Here is a 10960-nt window from a genome sequence, read left to right as displayed (position 1 = left end):
GACATTCAAAATCATGTAAATGGAGGAATTCCCAGGGCTGCAAGCTCACACTGAAGATAACACTCATGCACAGAAAGGTATGGGAAGGCCCCTACAATTTAGCGCAGAGATATCCTCTGAAGAAATTGTGTGGATAAGCTCTGAAGGAGAACTCTTCCACCAGTCAATCTGAAAAGACTTTTTCTGTTATCTGCTGGCATTCAAGGAATGCCTTACATTAACACTATCTGGATATAAACTTAAAGAACAGACACTTCAGAGTCTAAATATCAAAATGACAAGTTTCAACAAAATATTATAAGCATTCAAAGAAACAGGAAGTGATGGACCAGGCAAAGAAGAAAATTAAAACATTAGAAACCATAAATGAAAGAGGATCAGATCTGACCCATTCTAGAAAACTTCCTTTTTTAAAAAAAATGGAATAAATGTGCTCAAAGAAATAAAGGAAAATATGGACAAAGAATTAAAGGAAAACAGGAAAATAACAAATGAACTGAAAGAGAATATTAATAGAAAGATGGAAATTATGAAAAGGAGCCCAAGAGGAGTGAAGACCACAGTAACAGAAGTTGAAAATTCCCTAGATGAATTCAACAGTAGATTGGAGCTGGCAGAAGAAAGCATCAATGAGCTTGAAAATAAAACAACAGAAATCATCCAGCCTGAGAAGTAGAAAGAAGAAAGAATAAAGAAAAGTGAGCAGAGCCTGAGGAAACTGCGTTGTGAGACTCCCATAAGGAGAAGAAAGAGAGAAAAGGGGCAAAGGAATAGTCAAAGAAATAAATATTGAAAGCATCCCAAATTTAATGAAAGACAGGAATATATGCATTTAAGACATTTAGCAAATTTGAAACAGGATTAACCCAAATATGTGAACCCTGCAGCATATTATAATCAAATTATCAAATGCCAGTGATAAAGAGGGAATTAGGAAAGCTGCAAGAGAAAAGCAGGTTGTAACATACAAGTGAGCCTCAATAAAATTAAGTGCTGATTTGTTATTAGAAATCACAGAGGCAGGAATGAAGTGGGAAGACATATTTAAATTACTGAGAGCAAAAAATTGCCAGACAGAAGGTGTTCTAGTTTGCTAGTTGCTGGAATGCAATACACCAGAGATGGATTGGCTTTCAATAAAAGGGGATTTATTTAGTTAATTTAGTATAATTCTTCAGAGGAAAGGCAGCTAACTTTCAACTGAGGTTCTTTCTTACATGGAAGACACAGGGTGATCTCTGTTGGCCTTCTCTCCAGGCCTCTGGGTTCCAACATCTTTCCCTGGGGTGATTCCTTTCTGCATTTCCAAAGGCCTGGTCTTAGCTGTGAGTGCTGAGATGAGGTATTCTGAGCTGCTTGGGCTGTGCTACGATGGGCTCTCTCATTTAAGCACCAACCAATTAAATCAAACATCATTCATTGTAGCAAGCACACCTCCTAGCCGGCTGCAGATGTAATTAGCAACAGATGAGGTTCAACCATGGGCTCATGTCCACAGCAATAGAACTAGGCACCTTCACCTGACCAAGTTGAAACCTGAATCTAACTACTACAGGAGGTCTATATGTGGTAAAAATGTCCCTCAAAAATGGAGAAAGAATGAAGACATTCCCAGAGAAACCAAAGCTAAGGAACTTTGTTATTACTAGACTGGCCCTACAAGAAGTGCTAAAGGAAGTTCTGCAAGTTGAAAGAAAGAGCATTAGATAAATGACTGAAGCCACATGAAAAAAATAAAGATCTCCCATAAAGATAACAACATGGGTAAATACAAATACCAGTACTATTGTATTTTTTTATTCATAACTCCACTTTTTACTTCCTACAGAATTTAAAAGGTAAATGTATAAAATAGTAGTGACAGTGGGGCACATAGATCAAAGGTGATGATGGAGTTATTCAGAGAAGGTAAGGTTTAACAAATGAATATGATTGCTGAATTATTAAATTGATATTTCTTTTAGTCTCCAGTATCTTAGAGCAGCTAGAAGTAAAAACCTAAAATTGTGGAATGGTAACCCATACCAAACTCTGAAATCTGTTCTACAACTAATTGCTGTGCTGTGCTGTGCTTTGAAATTTATTGCTTTTTTGTATGTGTATTACTTTTCACACAAAAAAAGAAAAAAGTCAATTGTGATGATAAAAAATTATTTATTCCTTCTAGCCTTCTATATTCTGGAGCAGCTAGAAGGCAAAATCTGAGATGATGGTATGGTAGCCCATGACAAACTTTGGGATCTGTCCTGTAACTACTTGTTGAAGAGTGCTTTGAAAACTATTGCTTTTTTCTATCTTTGCTTTGTGTATATGTTATACTATACAATAAAAAAAAGTTAAAAAATGTAATGACAAATCAATGGCTTTGGACTCATAATGCATATATGTACAATTTGTGACAAAGCTATGTAACAGTGAGAGGACAGTGGGGTTTACAAACATAGTTACATATACTGTTGAAGTTAAGTTTGTAGCAAAGCAAAAGAGATTATTATAGATTTAAGATGTTAATCTTAAGCCCCATGATAGGCACAAAGAAAATATCAGAGAATATACAAATTCAGAGACAGAAAGTTGAATATAGATTACTAGGGGTGGGAGCAGGGACAAAGGGGAGTTAATGCAAAATGAATTTAGGGGTTTCTTTTGAGGGAGAAGGGAAAGTAACAGATATAGATGGTGGTGAGGGTAATGTAGTATTGTGAATGTGATTAATCCCACTGAAAGGTATGCTAAGAAGGGGTTGGGATGGGAAAATTTATGCTGTATAGATGTTTCCACAATTAAAAGTAAGAAAGATAAAGTGATAATGGCAATCAAACATGATATGTGACACTCAATGGGATCAAAGAATTAAGGAGAAAAGGCTGAAAGGGATATTGTTGGGACATAAGAAAAAATGGAATATAGAATATAAGCTTTATATCAATGTTAAATTTCTTGCACTTGATAACTACACTTAAAATGATTACATAAGTGAATATCATTTCCTGTTTTATAGGAAATGTACACAGAAGCATCAGAGGCAGAACTTAAGGAAATCTTGGGCCAGGAGAGCAGACCCATCCATACACACGGAGAGAGTGAGTTTGCCCTGGAAGCAGAGGCAGACATTCTTCTTCATTGCATAGGAAGAGTTGTGCCTCCCCAGGCCTTGGAGAGGTTAGGGTGCATAAACCAGTGATTGGGGAGAGCCTGGTTGCCACCCCATTGTTCTAGAGGGGTTGAGTATATGCCCTGGAGATGGCAGAGATCCCAGGTGCTTCCCTGAAGCTTGGAGAGAGCGGAGCTGAGAAAAAGGTAGTCCCCCCAAGGCGCTCCAGTTCACAACTCACCAGCATTTGGAGAGAGAGCAAGGCCAATGCATAGGCCCTTGGAAAGGATGGGGCTGCTGCTTTCTAAAGCCTCAAGGATAAATGACTCTTAGGCTTTGAAATCTAGTGGAGTTTCCCCTGCAGATTTTCAGAACTGTTTGGGTCTGGCAATCCCTGTTTACTTTGCAATTTCTCCCTATGGCAATGGAAACATGTATCCTATGACTGTGCCTCCTTTGTATATTGGCAGCAGATCATTTGTTCTGAGATTCACTGGTCCAGAGCCAGAGGAGAATTTTTTGCCTTTAGAAGAGACCTTACCTGTAACTAACTATGATGAGATATTGTATTGTTTTTTACTTTGTATATTATGATATTTATATAGTTACTGAAATAGTTTAAGGCTTCTGTGATATTGTGATGGAGTGAATGTATTTTATTTATGGAAGAAACATGTCTTTTGGGGGGTCCAGAGAATGGAATGTGCCAATTTGAATGTGCCAGTTTTCTGTAGTATTCTGTACTGCAGAAAAACCATATTTTAATCCTAATTCAATCTTGTGGGGGCAGTTGTTTCTTTCAATCCTGATTCAATAGCGTAGGGTGGAAATTTTTTATTAGATTATCTCCATAAAGGTGCTATGTGTCTGATTATGGGTGTGACCCTTTAATTAGATGAGATGTGACTCCACCCATTCCAGGTAGGTCTTGATTAGTTTACTGGAGTCCTTTAAGAGGAAACACTTTAGAGAGAGCAGAGCAAAGCCAATGAAGACATTTGTAGGTTGAGACAGAAATAGCCCAGGTTCTAAGCAAGGACTCAGAAATGGCCAGAACCTGAAGAAAAGAAATTTTCAGTTCTGGCAGATGCTAAGTTAAGAGAGGAAACCCAGAGTTTTGTCTCAGAGCAGCTAAGTGAATGTCCACAGATGCTTAAAGAGGAAATCACAGAACTGGGAACAAGGACCAGCAGACTCCAGTCATGTAACTTCCCAAATGATAGAGATGATCCGGACAGCATCAACCTTTCTTGAGTGAAGATAACCTCTTATTGGTGCCTTAATGTGGACATTTTCAGAGCCTTAGAACTGTAAACTTGTAACTTATTAAATTCCCTTTTTAAAAGCTATTCCATTTCTGGTATATTGCATTCCAGCAGCTTAATAAACTAACACAGACATTCATAGGCATAAATAAATAAATAAACAAACAAACAAATAAACCTTGCCCTAAACCTCTCATCTTATACATAAATTAATTTTAAATGGATCATAGATTTAAATGCAAGACATAGAACCACAAAAGTTATTAGAAAACACAGGGACAAAGTCTTCGGGACCTAGGGTTATACAAAGAGTTCTTAGTGTGACACCAAAAGTATTATCTATAAAAGAAAAATTTGATAAGTTGAAGCTCATCAAAATTAAAATTTTGTTTTATGAAGAGGATGAGAAGACAAGCTACAGACAGAAAGAAAATATTCTCAAACCATAGATCAGACAGATTTGTATTACAATTAAAGGCATCTTAAAACAGTAAACAACAACCAAAAAGAAAACACAATCTATTTAGAAAATGGGCAAGAGGCTTGAACAAATATTTTTCAAACAGTATATATGGATGGCAAGTAGACACATGAAAAGATGTTCAATATTATTAACCATTAGGGAAATGCAAATTTTTAAAAATGAGATAACACTACACAAATGTTAGAATGGCTAAAATGAAAAATAGAGATAGTGATAATATCAAATTTTGACAAGGATGGGAAGAAAATGGACAACTCAGACATTGCTGGTGGGAACAGAAAATATCACCAGTCCAGAAAATAGTTTTATATATCCTAAAAGCTGAACACCAAAGACAGAGAGAGGAAGATGGTGAGTAAGTACTACCCGTAGGACTTCCATGGAGATAAACCCTAGCATGGAAGAACAAGCAAATTGCAATGGAAGAAAAGGGAATGACAGCTAAGTAGTTTGAACATTTAAAAGAAGATAGTAATCCCTTATTAAACTCATTTGTGAACTGAATTTCCTGCTCGATAAGTAAAGAGAAATCAAGGTTTAAAAAAAAAACTGATCAGCAGTCACACTCTTAGGAATTTATCCTGAAGAAATGAAAACCTATATCCAAACAAAAATAAAAAGCCTGAACATCCTTGTACATATATCTCTCCTATTACTGGAGTCTTTTATAAACAGAATCAATATGGGGAGAAAAAAGGCCATAAGAAGCAAAAATCTGAAATGGAACCCAGAACAGAAGGAGGAGACCAGAAGATGCAACCACGTGCCTTGCCATTTGGCAGAGGAGCCAAAGCTCAGCAGCAGTCAGTCTTCCAGAAGAAAGCATAAAAGTCATAATGATGTCTTGATTTGGACATTTTCATGAGCTCAAAACTGTAAGCTAATAAATTCCCATTGTTTAAGCCAACCCATTTCATGGTATTTTCTTGGAGCAGCCTAGGAATCCAAAACACATTCCTAGCCCTCCATGAAGCCAGAAGTGGCCATGCAATTATGTTTTCACCATTGGAAAGTATGAGGAGGTAATGCATGACACTTCTAGGCTGTTGCACATGTGATCCTTCAGTCTCCACTCTCTACCTATGAACTGGAACATGGACATGACTGGGACTCCATTTTGACCATATGGACGAGGACAATACTCTAGAGGGTGGGGGGGAAATCAGATGTAAGAAGCATGGGAATCCCGAATAACTGTGGCACACAGCAATCATCCTATCAGCTCTGTACCTGAGGTAGAATAACCTTTATTCTTTAGGTCACCATCCTGATGGGTTTCTTTGTTATAGCTGTTTATAATATGCATGGAATGTGATATTTCACAAAGAAAAGAGCTTTGTGGTCAAAGAAGTTTGGAAAATTATGTGTGTAACAAAAGTATATAAATTTCCTTCCTGTGGGATTTCTCTTAACCTGGATAGATGTTTGTGTTTTGTTTGTTTGTTTTTACAGAACACCTTAAGGGAAGAAATTCCTGATCTCTTATATACTCTCGCCTGTTCTGAAAAACAGCCTTTAGAAACTGCTGATTTGGATTATTTCTATTTTTTCTAAATATTGCATAATGAACAGCTAGTATTTAGTATGCATTTAGAACACCACCAAATTCTACAGATTCAGGGCTGCCTTTAGCCCAGCTACTTCAGCCAGAGCCCCATTAGGGGGAAAATAGGCATAGGATAAAAACAGACGGGATTTGAACAATTCTTCCTAGAGTTTAAGGAGATTTTCATCTATTGTTTGGTATTCTTTCTTATCTAAACAAATGTTATAAGATAACGAATGTTTTACCACACGTAAGAGTCCTCCTTTATTGTTTTCCTACTCTCAGAGAGCTTACAATGCACTGCAACCACAATTCATTCAACAACTATTTCCTGAGTGACTGGCCCTGGAGAGGAGAACAGTGTCTTCTGGAGTGGACTGGTATTAAAATGGCTCCTCTGGTCAACCACCTATGCTGTGAGGTTTTTGCAGAGTTTCTTCACGTGAGGTCTCTGGGTTTGGATAGTTTGCATTCTGTCAGCATGATCACGTGTGGCCATTTTCATAGATTCAGAAAGCATTGAGGGTTAAAATATTGAAAAAACTTTGAGCTGTGTTTCTGTAGTGAGTATCTGGCCTGCAATGGTCAAAAATGTTTATCAAATGATGTGTCTCTTGAGGCTAATAGAATCCTGAAACTCCTTCCATCCATCTAAGACATGAATCTATTGTATACATAGGTACATTGTGATTGGTAAGATAACCAAAGATGCAAAGACACCAAATTCTGATGAGAAAATGTTTAATGTACTCAGTGGGTTAAATTAATATACATATACATACATGTATGTATATAAAGTCAAAACTGAATTATGGACTTATAAAGTGTGAAAACATTCTATCACAGATTGTGTGCAACTGTTCTTTCTTTTGACTAGATAGTCCTGTCCAATTCTATTAATGCAGCAACTCAGCCTCCCCCATGTGCCTCTCTCCTTCAGGCCTCCACACCATCTCACATGTTATTCTCTCAGTCTAGGATTCTCTTCTCCTTCTGCACCTGGAAAACCTTTACTCCCCAAGACCCATATCAGATGTCACCCCTTCCCTAGCCACATCAGGAAGAGTCAGTGACAGCGTTCTGTGATCCCAATAGTATTTGTCAAGCCATGTTGTTATGATTTGTTTCCATGTGTCTTCCCCAACTGGGCTGAAAGCTTCTCACTCATCTACCTATCTCCCTGGTCTCTCCTGGAAAAAGCACTTTCCTCAGGATGTGGCAGCTCAGGAAACAGGTATAGAATAAAATGAGTGACTCTGCATACATGAATAAAAAAATGTTCTTATGTTCAAATTGGAACAAGGTGGGTCAAAAAAACAGTGCAGGCAGAATATATGATTTCCTATAGATTTGAGAAGAACTTGATTTTATTGTACAAAGAGTAATGATTGTAGTCCACAAATTTGAAACATATTCTGTATCTATAAGGAAAGATAACTTTTGTAGTTAGGAAAGGGTAGGAGAGGGTAGCCCCACAACAACATAGCTTACTTTTCTGAAAAATGTCAAAGAACATCTCTCTGAATGATTGAGGTGAGTAGCCCTTCTCTGATGTTAGCCATTAGCCTTTGCCCCATTTTAGCTGCTCAAAGGGCTTCTTTATGAATAAAATGAGATGCACTAGTTTTGTTTTCCTGAATTCTGAAGTGACTTTCTTTTGAGTTCCATGGGAGAGATTTCTTTCAGATATTGTTTGTTGATCCACTCCACTCCAGAAACAAATCCTGAGGACTAAAGACTCAGCCAGATGCCAGGTTCAGTTAAAAGTTAAATCAAATCAACCCTAACAATTCAAGGCTAACTAAATCCTAAACTAGGCCTAAAACTCATTTTAAATCTGGAACCCTCCAAAGCTCAGTGTCCTGGTTGTTAAGCCTTTATTTCTCAGCTTCAAACACAACCTTCCATCCCCTGCTGGAGCTGGGAGACTGCACACTACCTGCCCCTTCCTCAGCGGCTCCCTGGCAGGCTCTGCCAATAAGGACAAGTAACTGACCCATGGGAAGGCTGGAGGGCTCCCCTTCCTGTTTGCTTTTGCCAAGCCTCTGAGCACCTGCACCAGCCTGGCGGCACCCCCTCCTCAGAGGACTGGCTTCCAGCCACGTGGGGCTGTTGATAAGCTTCTGAGTTTTGATAATTCCAACTTCTTCTCTTTGTTCCCTCAGTATTTAGAGTGGTATCCACGTCCTACAATTAAAATTTCCATGATACTTTATTATCTTTCGTTTTTCAAGTCTCTATTAGCTGAATAACAATTTCCTCATATTAAATTCTCTCTGTGAAAATAACTGGTATGATACGATGAAATATTAGGCAGCTGCAAGATAGAATAAAGTTGTGAAGTATGTAATAACATGGATGGACCTTAAGGATATTATGCTCAGTGAGATTAGCCAGAAACTAAAGGACAAATACTGTGTGGTCTCATTGATATGAACTGACAATAGTGAATGAACTTGGAAAATTTCAGATGGGAATAGAGACCATCAGGAGATAGAAATAGGGTAGATATTGGGTAATTGGAGCTAAAGGGATACAGATTGTGCAATAGGACTGATTGTAAAAATTCAGAAATGGATAGCACAATATTACCTAACTGTAATACAATAATGTTAGAACACTGAATGAAGCTGAATATGAGAATGATAGAGGGAAGCACAAATGAAATCAGAAGGAAAGCTAGATGATAAAGACTGAGATGGTATAATCTAAGAATGCCTAGAGTGTTTAATGATAGTGACTAAATATGCAAGTTTAAAAATATTTTTCCATGAGGTAGAACAAAGGAATGTCAATACCACAGGGTGTTGAAAATAGATGGTAATTAATATTTTAAAACTTTAAGTTATGTGTGAGACTAAAGCAAAAAATGATTATTTGGTACAAAATTTTTATTTTGACTAGTTCATTTCCTAATATAACTTATGTGGACAGCTTAACTGAACACCATAAGTACATGGATCCTTAAGTAGGGCATGAGAGTTTTTGTAGGTTTGTCCAAAGTGATGCCCTGATAAATCCCAGAGTGATTTGAACAATGATTTAAAAAGTATTTGAAAAGTTCCCTTGGGGAAATGGCGAGAAAGGGGGAAAATTCAACTTCCCCAAGTGGAGAATTCTTGATATTCTCACAAACAGTGTGGACAACCAAAGCAATAGGCTAAGACCCCAATATTGGGGTTTATTCACATGAAACTTATCCCCACAAAGGCTAGGCTAAGCCTACTTAAAATTAGGCCTAAGAGTCACCCCCAGAGAACCTCTTTTGTTACTCAGATGTGGCCCCTCTCTCTCAGCCAATACAACAAGCAAACTCACTGCCCTCCCACTCTCTACATGGGAATGACTCCCAGGGGTGTGGATCTTCCTGGCAACGTGGGACAGAAATCCTAGAATGAGCTGAGACTCAGAATCAAGGGATTGAGAAAACCTTCTCAACCAAAAAGGGGAAAGAGCGAAATGAATCAAAACAAAGCATCAATGGCTAAGACATTCCAAACAGAGTTGAGGGGTTATCCTAGAGGTTATTCTTACGCATTATATAGATACCACCCTTTTGTTAAGATGTAATAGAGAGGCTGGAGGGAAGTGGCTGAAAATGTAGAGCTGTGTTCCAGTAGCCATGTTTCTTGAAGATGATTATGTAATGATATAGCTTTCACAATGTGACTGTGTGATTGTGAAAACCTTGTGTCTGATACTCCTTTTATCTACCTTATTGACAGATGAGTAAAACATATGGATTAAAAATAAATAAACAATAGAGGGAACAAATGTTAAAATAAATTGAATAGATTGAAATGCTAGTGATCAATGAAAGGGAGCGGTAAGTAGCATGGTATGTATGAATTTTCTTCTGTTGTCTTTTTATTTCTTTTTCTGAATTGATGCAAATGTTCTAAGAAATTATCATAATGATGAATATAAACTATGTGATGATATTGTGAGTTACTGATTGTATATCAAGAATGGAATGATCATATGGTAAGAATGTTTTTGTATGTTGTTATATTTAATAAATATATTAATTAATTAATTAAAAAAATAACTGGTATGTACTAGTGGATAATGAGAAGGAGGGGTAAGTGGTATAGGTTCTTTCTTTTTTCTTTTTATTTCTTTTTCTGGGGTGATGCAAATGTTCTAAAAGTGATCATGGTGATGAATACACAACTATGTGGTGATGTTGTGAGCCATTAATTGTATACTGTGGATGGGCTGCATATATATGAAGATTTCTCAATAAAAATATTTTTTAAAATAATAATAACTGGTATGATGTCTCTATCAGTGACTGGTCCCTGACAGACTAAGTAATTCTAATACTAAATAATTTTGAAAACAAATAAATCAGAAAACAGAAGTAAAACTTCAGGACAGAAAATAAATTTTAAATAGCAAAGGCATGACTGAAAAGAAATAAGTGAGAATAAGTAACTCCAAAATTAACTCAAAAACTCTGAAAATAAAAAATTCAGAAAACATAAAACTCAAAAACTGAAAATGAAATAATTAAAAACTAAATAACTCAATGTAAATAAATATAAAAATGAACAACCCAGAATTTTAAA

General features: G+C 36.9%; 1 long non-coding RNA gene across 5 annotated transcripts in view; it reads left to right on the top strand.

Moving 5' to 3' along the window:
* The window catches only part of LOC143648189 (uncharacterized), a 115011-nt gene that overhangs the window by 92248 nt on the left and 11803 nt on the right, over positions 1-10960 (top strand). Inside the window, exons 5-6 of one of the 5 annotated variants that reach the window (XR_013158433.1) lie at positions 3002-3083; positions 6675-10824. The exons of 2 other annotated variants lie outside the window; for them this stretch is intronic. This is a non-coding gene — a long non-coding RNA (uncharacterized LOC143648189). Of the gene's footprint in view, positions 1-3001; positions 10825-10960 lie in introns of those variants that run through there. 2 more of the 5 variants (XR_013158434.1, XR_013158428.1) reach the window with 2 other exon arrangements.

This window comes from Tamandua tetradactyla, chromosome 10, assembly GCF_023851605.1.
Source record: "Tamandua tetradactyla isolate mTamTet1 chromosome 10, mTamTet1.pri, whole genome shotgun sequence".
Classification (NCBI taxonomy): Eukaryota; Metazoa; Chordata; class Mammalia; order Pilosa; family Myrmecophagidae; genus Tamandua; species Tamandua tetradactyla.
This window is presented reverse-complemented; position numbering and strand designations above follow the sequence as displayed.